This window comes from Dermacentor variabilis, chromosome 1 (assembly GCF_050947875.1).
Source record: "Dermacentor variabilis isolate Ectoservices chromosome 1, ASM5094787v1, whole genome shotgun sequence".
Lineage (NCBI taxonomy): Eukaryota > Metazoa > Arthropoda > Arachnida > Ixodida > Ixodidae > Dermacentor > Dermacentor variabilis.
In genome coordinates this window covers 245,383,491-245,396,960 of record NC_134568.1, presented here as the reverse complement: position 1 = coordinate 245,396,960, position 13,470 = coordinate 245,383,491, and the positions used below count along the sequence as shown (strand labels likewise).

At 45.2% G+C, this 13,470-nt stretch overlaps 1 protein-coding gene across 1 annotated transcript in view; it reads left to right on the top strand.

Annotated features, from left to right (window-relative positions):
• Positions 1-8,304, top strand: part of LOC142560517 (basement membrane-specific heparan sulfate proteoglycan core protein-like) — a 371,032-nt gene extending 362,728 nt beyond the window's left edge. Inside the window, exon 14 of the mRNA XM_075672684.1 lies at positions 8,125-8,304. The gene's annotated coding sequence lies outside the window, so the exon portion shown is untranslated. The remainder of the gene's footprint in view (positions 1-8,124) is intronic.
• The last annotated feature ends 5,166 nt before the right edge of the window (positions 8,305-13,470 follow it).

Below are 13,470 nucleotides of genomic sequence, written 5' to 3'. Positions count from 1 at the left end.
TCATCAGCGAATCGCAAGTTACTAAGGTATTCTCCATTAACTTTTATCCCCAATTCTTCCCAATCCAGGTCTCTGAATACCTCCTGTAAACACGCTGTGAATAGCATTGGAGAGATCGTATCTCCCTGCCTGACGCCTTTCTTTATTGGGATTTTGTTGCTTTCTTTATGGAGGACTACAGTGGCTGTGGAGCCGCTATAGATATCTTTCAGTATTTTTACATATGGCTCGTCTACACCCTGGTTCCGTAATGCCTCCATGACTGCTGAGGTTTCGACAGAATCAAACGCTTTCTCGTAATCAATGAAAGCTATATATAAGGGTTGGTTATATTCCGCACATTTCTTTATCACCTGATTGATAGTGTGAATATGGTCTATTGTTGAGTAGCCTTTACGGAATCCTGCCTGGTCCTTTGCTTGACAGAAGTCTAAGGTGTTCCTGATTCTATTTGCGATTACCTTAGTAAATAGTTTGTAGGCAACTGACAGTAAGCTGATCGGTCTACAATTTTTCAAGTCTTTTGCGTCTCCTTTCTTATGGATTAGGATTATGTTAGCGTTCTTCCAAGATTCCGGTACGCTCGAGGTCATGAGGCATTGCGTATACAGGGCGGCCAGTTTCTCTAGAACAATCTGTCCACCATCCTTCAACAAATCTGCTGTTACCTGATCCTCCCCAGCTGCCTTCCGCCTTTGCATATCTCCCAAAGCTTTCTTTACTTCTTCCGGCGTTACCTGTGGGATTTCGAATTCCTCTAGACTATTTTCTCTTCCATTATCGTCGTGGGTGCCACTGGTACTGTATAAATCTCTATAGAACTCCTCAGCCACTTGAACTATCTCATCCATTTGAGCTTGCCTGAATCAAACGGTCTGTTTTACTGCGAACAGCAGTTAAGACTAGAGCAGGAAAACCAGAGCAATGAACATGACGCAAGGAAGGGACAGACAACGGCACTAACAACCAAATGTTTATCCTTTCAAGCAGCATATGTAGTATATACACAACACACACAAAAGAAGGAAAATATTAGAAATGACAGGACAGAAGATTGCGTGGAAGTGATGGGACGCAAGTACTGCGATAGGAATTATATCTATTTGGGAAGGAGTGAAATGGATGGGTAGCTTACGCGTACATCGCCACTTTTCTGGATGCGGAAGGCTTCTAATATCAGTCGTGCACGCTCGTCTCGATAATTTGCCACATTGGTACAATAATTAAAGGGTGGTTCACAGCTATACATTCAACCTAGTGCAGTGCCAGGTGACTATCTCTTGCTTGCTCACAGACATTGTTTGAGTGTTCACGCATACGGTCATTTGTCCAACATAGAAACGCCGACAGGAAAGAGGAATCCGGTAAGCTACATTACATCAACACTTTACCGTTCCTTGTATCCTGTCCATGGGGCTGTCTTTTCTGCCAGGAACCAACAGCCCAAAGGCATACGCTTCAGCACTTAAGAGCTAGGAAATGAGTCAACTGTTTTCTTCCGTTCGTAAAACGATATTCGGACTGGGAACGAACGATCTTGCGTTTCCAAGCGAGCATTCTTATCACTATGACACAACCGCTTGATGAAAGGGCGCAGGTAATACCAATATTGGGCTTATCTAGCAAGCACGCACAGTCAAGTGCTGTGCTTTGATCGAGATGAGCAGTTTGGTTTTGATTTTATTTCCTTGGAGCACGGACACATACTCATTGTAGATGATTGGCCAAGAGTCGGATGATACTCAGTAAAGGCCACTCTGCCGAGGGCACGATAAAGGGTCGTGTATTGCCTCAGCTGATGCCAAGCGAATGACACTGCGGGCACCAGCTGCTTGTTTCTGTATGCAAGCCGTATGGTTTTTCACTTGGCAGGAGGGAGGAGCCTCTTAGCGTTGTTCAGCAGTTTCCAAAACAACTCCCTGTGACACTGGAGTTTTCTCAATATATTCCAGGAGTGAGGGTTTATTTCTCAGAAAATCATGGGATTATCTAAAGGTGTTCAGCGTACGGAGCTTGCATAATTGCTGCTTGGAGTGATTTATGGACCACTGAGGACTGACGGGCTTTTTTCTCCTTCTACAAGTTCTAGCGGTAATGGTGCATCTCACGATACGTTCGTAAGGATATAGATGTAAACTTGCAGTTGCTTTAGTTTTCTTTCTTACATTTATTGCGTTTTTACCACTGATCCCATTTCCAACTTATTATCAAAAAGTTTCGACTTGGTTGATGAAAAGAAAATGGGCTATGCGAGCACAGAACGCAGATCGCCCGTTTACTTACTTGTCGAATATTCGACTCGTCTAAGGAAAAAGCCACAACGAAAGGTCCGATAACTCATAGCGGAGAGAGAGTGACGCCTTGACGCGCTCCCGTCTCGAGCTTCCACGTGTACGCAATACTCACATGAAAAATGATTGCACGTGGGCAATTCGTTGGCGTGTGCGGAAGTGTTCTGACCATTGCAGTCGTCGCGCTCGTTTCCACGCAGCCTCTCACCGAAAACAAATTTATATGATCCACAGAGATCTGTGGCTGACGTAATGCTATTTTTTCGAGGGGTAAAACCGGAATTGTTTTGTTTTGTTTCCCTCTTCTTCGCCTTCTTCCTATTGTTATTATTGTTTCACCACGTTGGAATGCACAGAGCGCATTCTGTCGGTTTCTCAGTGCTTTCGCATAGCAAGCTTCCTTTTCTCTTTGCTCGACAATTTCGAAGCGAGCCTTCCCGTTCACTGACGCGGACATTATGAAAGGGATTTTAGCCGGGTTAAGACGCATGGTACTTAGCTACTGAGGTTTGCTTTGCTTCACCTCGGCTCGTCGGAGCTAATTATCGACTGCGCCCAAGAGCTCCCCAAACAAATGATGGGGCTTACAACATCCTGAAATGAAATATGCCACGAACCGGCGGCGATGCGTTTCCGAAGATGGGCTCACTTGCTTTTTTATTTTTCTGTCTCTCTCTATATCTCTTCGAGTTAGCGCACAGAGGTCTCATTAATATCGCGCTTGTATTCGCTTTGAGGCGATAAATTTCCTCAGCTCATCAGACGTTCGTTATTGCGACCCCTCCAATGCTATGGTGACCATTTACGTCCTGCTTTTTTATATTGTTCGTGATTTACAGAGCTGTCGCATTATTCATAATTTTTATGCTATTTCTGTTGTTTTACTTTCTTTATAGGGCACCTTTCGATGCCAAAGTGCGTTACAGGCATTCAACAAGGAGGAGAAAAAATTCTGTTCTCATGTTAGAAAGTAATTGCCAAATAAAGAAACTACCACTGAACTATTCGAGCATGCGGGGGAAGCAGTTTGACTGAGGTGTATTGCAGAAGAAAATTTTATTAAATGACGTCTCGTGGGTCCAAGCCGTGGAGGTGGCGCCCCGTGGTGGTAAAATAGTGACGGGTGCCATCGCACCTTGAATATCACGTACGTGGCGCACCAGGAACAGACATACTGCCCGACTCACCAAGGTGTAAGGCATGGGTGATAATGTGGGAAAAGGTGGGGGCGCGGGGACAATCCCAGTACGTGTGCCCCACGTTAGGATGCTGCTCGCAAACCCGACAGATTGGGTAGCCTGACCGTCTCTCCGTTCGATGAATGATTGCGTCATTAGGAAAAGCGAGGGTCTGAGATTTTAGGATGAGAGATGCATCTGCGCATGGAAAGAGGTGTGAGGGAGTGGGAACGAGCATATGGTATTCGCGGGCCTCGATGAGTCGAACCTGGCGTTGCTTGAGGCGCTCGATCGACAAGCTTTAGAGGAAAAACCATCTGGCCGTCGTATAACGACACTCGGTTGCATAGGTGCACCCTTTTATGCATTAAAATGTTGCTCAGGAGTATGTCCATGCAAATATGCATATATAATTCGTGTAAGTTAAAATTTTTCAGTCTCTCCGCTTGCCCCGTCTGTGAAATCGGCGAGTTAAGTCGGAGGCCGCCGAGCTGGGAGAAGGAAGCGAGCGCCGGACAACTAGGGCGCCGAGGTGGAGAGGAGGAGCGTGCGGCAGGGAAGGTACGGAAGAGCGCGCGGGGGAGCAGAGGAAGAGGGAGGATGCGGAGCACCGCGGAGGAAGAGGGTAGGCGGATGCGCACTGGGTTCACCTCCCCTGGCAGTTGCTACGGGTTCGGTGTACGCTATGGATGTACCGGGTTCGTCTGGCTATCGAGAAGCCCAGCGCCGACTGAAAAGGACGGAGCGTTAACGGAAGCGGCGGCAGGTCGAGCGCGAGTCGACCGACCACGGGGCCGTTGGTCGACTTGCTCATAACCCGCGTTCGCGAAGGGAAACGTTACTATGCCATGAAATATATATATATATATATATATATATATATATATATATATATATATATATATATATATATATATATATATATATATATATATATATATATATATATATATATATATATATTGGTTAACAGGCGATTACAAAAATATGTCGTGCACTGATTGTATTGCCGATAGTTAACCATTTGTTTCAATAAGGCGCTTGAATGGAATTTTTTCAACACAACATGAAATGTAACTTGCTGTTTTGCTTGCATTTCTGCTCAAGTCCTGTTTGTGAACTTTTAGCGGAGAATTCAAGATGTGGCAAAGAAAAATATGCTCCAAAATTCCTTCTTACAGCCGCATGTCGCTGCTCCTCGAAACATGAAACACAATTGACATAATTTCTACAAGAAAATAAAGGACAGGAAAAAATACACATTAAGAAACAATGAGCCAGAACGATTACTGAAATGTAGCGTAATATCATTGCGCGATATGAGCTCTTCCAGTCGTATTTCAACGTAGAGTTCCTGCAGTATCATAATTATTCACGTGTTATAAGATCGATATTTTGAACAACAGTTTGCTCCCGGTCACCATGGCCGCATGATCGCACTAGGTGTGCTGAGAAACTGTTCAACTGCTGTGACGGTTACATTTCACGCTATCTTATAATTCAACAAGCGTTCAACAATCCTTCACAAACCTATCACAGTTGAGAGGTCGAAAACATCAATCAATAACTCACTAATTCATTCGGAAGCAGAATGCAAAAGCCCCCATTCACTTATATTTTGATGCCCGGTAAGGGAATCAGTGTGTCATATTATAAACGAGCGTCTTACATCAAGCTTTGTTTTGTTGCGTTAAATATTGTATTGGCATTATTTTTGGAGGAGTTTCACAGGATTAATATACAAAACTGAAATTTCTTGGTGGCCGCTTTTTTGATGGATGGGACAGTTGAATAATTCAATAAGAAATATCACCAAGTTCCTTGCAATATACAACCGTCTTGATCCTCAAAAATTAAATTCTTTGCAGCTCCTCGACACTCTTTTTGCGAAGAGAAGGGAAGTCAACTGCAGTGTGCATGTGCACATATTGGCCATATATCATGCAAATAAATGGAAAGCACCCGATGCATAGCAGATTTAGCACAGATCGATGACTTCTGGGCGTGCCGCGAATTTCCCTATAGATGCTGGGTAGTACGATGACCCAGGGAGGCAGTCCCTGACCAAGACTCTCGGTGAACGCTCGATTTTGAACGCAACTGAAACAGAGCCACTAAAGGCACTTTCACGACATTGAATTCCTTTTCTTCTCTTAAAGCCCGTTACTCGTTGCTTAGATAGTGCTGGCTCCCATCAAAAGCAACAGATTCACGTCCTTGATGTGCTTTCTAACATAATAAAAAAAACACGTTGAATCAATAACATATATTTAGGCTCGTCGGCCTAAATAAGGCGGGAGTCATAGAAAGGGATCATATACGACGATGGATGCCCGCCTCATGTGCAAACTCCCAGGATCCGGTTACCTATAACATAAAGCTATTCCAAACTTTTCTATTCCAATTCTGCAATCAGCCCTCCGCGATTGGTCAAAAGCTTTTTTGGACCACCCCAACTTCGCCGTCATGCGACGTCACGAAAGCCGCCATAGCTCCCCATCTGATATGACGTGTACACACTGATTATGCATGATAAGACCCAGCAAATTAAAAATAATTATTTCAGATTCAACGCCTTTTTGCCATCAGCCCTCTGCTATTGGTCAAAAGTTTTCGGGCTACACCCACTTCACTTGCATGTCACGTGACATCACAAAACCGCGATAACTCACCGCGTCAAAGTGAGGTGTACGCGTTAAAGATGCATTAATATGCCGAACAAAACTGAATTTTTTTAATGAATAGCCGGAGACTGTCCCGTTCCGAAAGGAATAGAAAATGTCTGGAGCCGATTGCTCAGGCGCTGGTTGCTTGCATCTGCCGGAGAGCATGGGTTTATTTGCGTATAATAAAACGCTTTGCGTGGCCGTATAACGTTATCGTGCCCTTTTGGCACGTTTACGACATCGCTGTGCCAACTCTTCTTTGCTAAGGATCTGCTTTTGCGATATTCTTAACCTTCCGTTACACGCCGCCGCGATTTTCGACCAGCCAGCGCAAGCTAAGTAAGGGAAAGCAGACCAATAGCAGACGCCGGCGCCTTGGGGTGACCCAGTCTTCAAAGGAGGTGATATCCGGTCTCAAATATATATATATATATATATTTTTTTTTTGCCCGAGATGTCTGTATTCAGAACAGTCCCACAGCATGTTCCTAGCGTTAGGAGGTGCGCCCATTGTACACGTGGAGCACGCTACTGGTCCGGTGACTTCTTTGTCTGCTTTCGTGGTCACTGTCAGCCGTCGTGTTTGGCTGGTGTACCACGTGACTGCCATTTAGCGATGATGTCTTCAGTCAGTGCGGCTTTGTTCCCGGGCCTTATGCATTATTACTTCATCTCCGCGTGGCAGTCTCTGTGGTAACTTGCGCCTCGAGAGCGCGGCGTTATTCTTGCTTTGCCACAATGATTCATGCCTTATAATGAGTACAACGGTACGAAAACAAAATCCGAGGACAACTAAGCCCTTATAATTTGTGAATGCTAAAGCATCAATGTCGAATTTAACGCCGCTGAGCGGTCCTTCAAGATATCAACTGATCGCGGGTCAAGCCAGCGCGCTGAGACGCTTGGCCAATGCCTCCTAGGTAGCACAAAGATGGTGCAATTCGATCAGTGACGTCATGCTACCTTGCCCGACTACCATAGAATATAGAATCTAATGGGGACGCTCCCGAGTAAGCCGCGGTGATTGTGGAGTCACCGCTTTCGTCACTCCGGGTTTGGCCATGAAAATTTCGGTACAAGTAATGTGATTTCATGAAGCAGAGAGCACAGGGCCTGCTATCTAGGACGCGATGGTTTAACCGAGTGAGTAAGACACTCGGCTTCTTAGCATTGGGACCGTAGCTTCGAAACTCTCTACCGCCAACGTTTTCCTTTTCCAATTTATTCAGTTTTTTTATACATCAATTTCTTTAAAGCGATTGCGAGGAAAAGTTTGAAGGCAGGCGAGAGCTTGCGCGGACAAAGGAACGCGCGGATAACCCAGGCTTCCGAGCGCAAAGGTGACGTGGCCTCGCGGCGATGCCCTCTCCCCTCACGGACCACCTGGCGCACCAGCAGGTGCGCCCTTTCACCTGCTCTGCTACGTCGAGACGCGCACGTGGCGTGGCGTCGCCACCAATCGTAATTTAGGCGTCGTTTTGCTGCTAGAGACGCCGGGTTTTTCGCTCAATGGGACAGTTGATGCTTTCGCATCAATAATAAATGTTAGCATGATCATAGCATTGCAGACTATAAGGTTCCAACTGGATCATGACCCGAAGCGCGTAGATACTGTATACTTCTCATAGAGGTTGTACGAGTGGCTACTGGAACGTACCGTCTGATTGATAAGTGTGCGTGCCACTGCGCGTATATAAGCCCAAGCGTCTTAAGGCTGTGCAATGGGGCTTCTGCAACACTCCCCGTACTATGAATGTGTACTGCCTCAGAATGGAATTTCTTAATCACTCTAGAGAGTTTTCGAGCGCTGTAAATGCTTAGCCGGGCCGCAAAGCCGTGTGGCACATGTGTTCCCGCGTGTTGTGAATTTCAAACTTCTCAAACTTTAGGTATGTAACAAAAAGGCTATGACTCTCGTAATGCCGTTTCATCGGAAGCAGTGCTTTCTTTACATGCTGATTTTGTAATTTTATGCTTTCTCATCCCTAGGCAGGTGAATGGTATCGAGGATGCGGGGAATGCGCTTTTGGGTGGGAAACCACTCAACGCGCAGGTGCTTGAGCACGCCGGCGTCGCCCTTGTTGTGTCCCCCGATCGTCTCCACTTTTCCTACAAAGCTACATCGCAGTGGCGGATTCCGCTCAGAAGCACGAAGCGTCGACGTCCTGAACTAAGTGAGTGACACGCTTCGCTTCATTTTCTTTCTTTTTTACTGCATTCTTTCTTCCACTTTCCGAGGGGGTTAGAGCTGTGAGAGCAATCCTTTCAACTAAACGTAACCATTATATTCTTCTTGTGACAAAAAGGGAGCACGGCGTACCGTTTTTGTCGCACGTACCTTGGTCTTAGCCCCTTTGCGAGAACTACACTACATTTTCACGCATATGTGACTAACTCCGTTTCATTGGTGCCTTGGCATTTTGCCTCGCTAAAAGGAAGCCTGGGGCTGGATCGAAGCCGTTCGCACACAAGAGTATTTCGTGACGGGCCCGTGCCTACGCTCTCGCAAATCGCAGCGAAGACGCTGGTCAATTGGGCACCCATCTTAGATGCGAAAAGCACTTCGCTCGTCTGATTCCCGTTCCCTTCTAAACGTTCCCCGCGCTTGGTATACGTAGAGGTGAGCGTGTTTTCGTGCGTGCGCGTTTGGATGTCAGAAGAAAAAAAAATAATTCTAGAAAGTGTTGCTCCTTCGCGACTCATTTCGTTTTCTAATTGATACACCTATAGTATGATAAACATTAACGCGATGATAGAACTTTTGTTCTTTTGTATACAGCGAGTCTTTTTTTTATATTGTTCTGCGTCTCCTCGAAACTGTGCCTTGGCTATAATACATGCCATAGTAAAGAGCTCCGACTAAATGTTGGCCACTCGGAAGTCTTTAACATGTCGCTAAAGGGCACGGCCGTTTTGGCCTTCTGCCCTCATCGGGTAGAAGGCAAATATGCGACTGCCGAAGATACGCTTTTAGAAATGAGGATAATTCTGAATAATGGTATCTTAGGCAGTCTCTGTGACAAATGCTGTATTTTTTTATAATTACGCAACTGAGACAGAAAAAAAAAATGAATTTCACTATATACGCGCACTGAAAAGTGCGAGTGAAAGCATGCTGCTATTATGAGCACGCAAAAGGCTGCACAAGATGTCCAAGCCAACTTTCTTTATGTATATGTGTGCTGGGCACAAAACTCACTTGAATTTTCTCCAGGGGCGTTGAAACAGTATAGAAATTTTTTTTTTCTTTTTCGCTATCCTATATTATATTACGAAAGATCCGGAAACACTGAACAGTCGGCAGATTTCTCTACATCTCCGACTGCATTATATGTTTTTTTCGACGTATGCTAGTCGTATTTATTTATTTATTTATTTATTTATTTATTTATTTATTTATTTATTTCACCGCCGTGTGATTCAGCTTCCTCCTTCCAACAGTAAGCAAACATGAACGCACGAAGCCTGCAGCCAGTAAGAAAAATACGAGTGTCCGTAATTCAGTGCCTTTTCTAAAAGCTTTGCTCCTGTTTGCGTATTTTAAGCCGGAGAGAAACGTGCCGTCGGTGTTCAAAGTGTAAATGTCACTGAGGTCATTCCGCTGCAGGCTGGGGTTCCGACTCTGGTGATGCTCCGAAGGAATGGAGATTGGGAACGACCGTTCTTAATCTCTAGACCTCTCGAACGCCAACAGTGCTACGGCACAAATACACGGCCAGCAACAATCTGTAGCAAGCGGGGCGGCACCTTAGGCACAAATTGTGCGTCGTACTGCCAGAGGACAAAACACGACGACAGCGTCGAAGTGAGCCATGTCTATGCACAATAAACGTATCTCTACGGATTGCGAAGTAAGAAATAATAGTTTTGCAGGTCCACGCCTCGTTTTTGTATTCTGAAAGACCACGTCCGTAATTTTACACGCAAAGAACGAGGAGCAGCTGCTCGCAGTTACACTCAATGAAGAACTTGTGTCGATGTGCGTGAAATGTTCTGCCGTTGGTGTCCACAGTTACGTTTACTGTGTTATACAGGCTGAATGAATGTGCAACAAGATCACTGTATGCGAACGGCTGCGCATTCATGTGCTAACCAGGTCTAATTATACCTATACACGTCTACTTTGGTAAAGCATTGCTAATTAACAAGGTTTCGGAAGGACGTCGTCCAGTGGAAGCAAGTATCAATGTCGGCTTCCGTTCGAAACGCCTCTCTTGTTGTGCGAAGGTACATTGTGAATTGTGCACCTGACAGCAAATCGTTTGCGTCGAAACGGGCTCAAGAACGTGCAACTAGTCTCTTTAGTCGTGGCTTATGAGGTGTCCATTCATTGGAAGTGCATGCCGACTAATGCTTCCTTGGTGCGTCGCGATCGAATGGCTAATAACAATGCCCAAAACTGCGTCTCAGTACTACCGAATACCGTGCAGCGTTTTGGGAGTTAAAAATGGCGTTAACTATCCGGTGTCGAATTCATAAAGCCTCTGGCGTTGTACCGTCCGTTCGTGAGCCCTGGCCACTCACAACAGCTGGCGATACGACAGCCATTTGAAGAAACGCAGCTAGTCCCGATTTCGTCCCGGGGAATACATAGAGAATGAATCCTGCAGGTGAGGGCTGCTTTGTTTGGTTGATTGCTCTTTCTTTAAGAGTGTCTGACACCCACTATGGCGGATTGACGAAGTATCTGATAGGCTAACAAAATAATTAGTTCAAAGGTAAAAAGGAACACTAACGAGAAATTATGAATATATAAAAAGATAGGTGAAATAACGCAACCATTTAAGGATTTCGCTGATAATCTATCGATATAAGCGCGTGCTCGGTCGACGTCTTCTTCGTCAGCGAATAAACAGATGAAATACGCCCTACTCTACATTCACCTGTTTTTTTAAATTATTATTCCGGAGGATTTGCCGCATGCCATGAATAATAATATATAGTTAAATAAATGCTTCCAACTCTCGATCAGGCGGGCAAGAACTGCCGCTATTGTTGTTGTCACCTCCACTGTTTGGTATGTACCAACGAGGAGTGATTGGCCAAGGTTCGCCATGGAAGAATAATGGCTGCCTTCCTTCTAGCTAACCGAATGGTCTGTATTACCTATATTTAAATAATAATAATAATGTCTACAAAATATATGGAAAAGTGATCATGCCTATTTTTGATGAAACCACTAGTGAATTAAAACATGCAAATTAATTGTTAGTCATTAGGAAAAAGGTGTTCAACATATCAGCCTCTCTGTAGCAATGATGTACTCATGTACAACCTGACATACTTCCTTTCGGGCACGGCCAAGGGTGCTCGCACCAAAAAGAAAAAATTTTAATTACCGAGAGACTAACAACAATACGCGATAGGGGTTACTCTAAGTATCTCTTTCTTTTGTTCAATGGTTAAATGGTGCGAATCCATACCTAGGGCCATATAACGTGAAGCTATTCCGATCTCCTGACGTCAAATTTACGTGACCGCCGACGCAAGCATCGGGCGGTGACCCGCCGTGGTGTTTGAACAGCCCAATGAAACGCTTTCTGCGTTAATAGGAGGGCACGTTTCTTTCCTTTCAAAGCGAATAGCATTGCCCACCTCGAAATCTTTTTTTTATTTAAATGGCTGACAAGAGGCGAGAAACGCGCAGAAGTGGAGAGGGCATCCGTGGGGCAAAGCTAGCGCAGTGAAAGTAGACAACCGGATTGAGAGAGTGATGCCGATGTCTGAGATTGGTCCGCTTTCCCTTCCTTAGCTTACGGTGGCTGGTCGAAAATCGCGGCGGCGTGCAATGGAAGGTTTAAAATGCCGCTAAAACAGATGCTCAGTGAGAAAGAGTTGGCATAGCGATGTTGTATACTAGCCGAAAGGCTCGACAACGTTATATTGCCAAGCAAGAATTTTTATTATAAGCAAATAAATATATTCTCCACAGCTGCTCGGAGCAGCCAATACCAAAGCGATCAACGGGCAGCCATCTTCTATTCCTTTCGGAACGTGGCAGTCTCCGCCTATTCCGAAAAGCTTTCAGTTTTGTTTGGCATATTAATGCATTTTTGTGGGTACATGTCACTTTGACGTGGTGGGTTTACGGGGTCTTGTGGCGCCGCGTGACAGACAGGTTAAGTGAGCGCAGACCAAAAATTTTTGGCCAGTAGCGGAGGATTAATGGTGAAAAAGACATAGAATCGGAAATAATTTTCTTCTTCTTTTGTTTGGCCCGAGTAACGCATAATCAGTGTGTACACGTCATATCAGATGAGGAGTTTTCGCGGTTTTCGTGATGTCATGTTACAAACAAGCGAAGTGGTTGCGGCCCGAAAAATGTTGGCCCCATCGCGGAGGGCTTGTGGCAACAATGGAATAGAAACAGGTTGGAATAGCTTTACGTTATGGCGTCCTTATTAATTCTAACATATTGTCCGCCACTAGGGGCCCTATAACGTAATACCATTCCAATCTGTTTTTATTCCAATCTCCTGACATCAAATTTGCGTACCAGCGACGCAAACATCGGGCGGTATCCCCTAGCGTTGTTTGAAACGCCCAATCAAACGCGGTCCTCGTTTATAGGAGGTCACCCTATTTGCTTTCAATGCGAATAGCATAGCCTACATACAGCACTTTTTCTTATCTAATTGGGGGACGTGAGGCGAGGAGCACACTCAAGGGTAGAGTGCTTCGATGGGGCCGAGCCAGCACAGTGAAAGCGGATAACCGGATGAGAAGGGTGGTGCCAGCGTCTGCGATTGGTCCACTTCCCCTCACTTAGCTCGCTATGTCGGGTCAAAAATCGCGGCGGCGTGCAACAGAAGGTTAAATGTCGCTCAAATTGATCCTCAACAAAGAAAAGTTGGCAAAGTAATGCCGTATATCTGCCGAAGGGGCTCGATAACGTTATACTGTCACACAAAATTGTTATTATACGCAAATAAATTCATGCTCCCCGGTAGCTCCGAGTTGCCTGTGCCAGTGCGATGGGTGGGCAGCCATGATCTATTCCTTTCGGAACGGGGCACTACCCGGCTATGCAGAAAAAAAATGCAATTTTGTTGGGCATATTAATGGGCATTTAACGCGTACATGTCAGTTTGGTGCTTTGCGTTTTCGCGTTTTTATGACGTCGCATGACAGGCAGGCGAAGTGAGCACAGCCCCAAAACGCTTGACCAATAACAGAGGGCTAATGGCGAAAAGGCGTCAAATCATAAATATTTCTTTTTATTTCGTTTGCTGCAACCATGCATAATCAATGTACACATATCACGTCAAATGGGATGTTTTCGCGGTTTTCGTGACATCGCGTGGAGGTGGTCCGAAATTTTTTTTTTCCAATTGT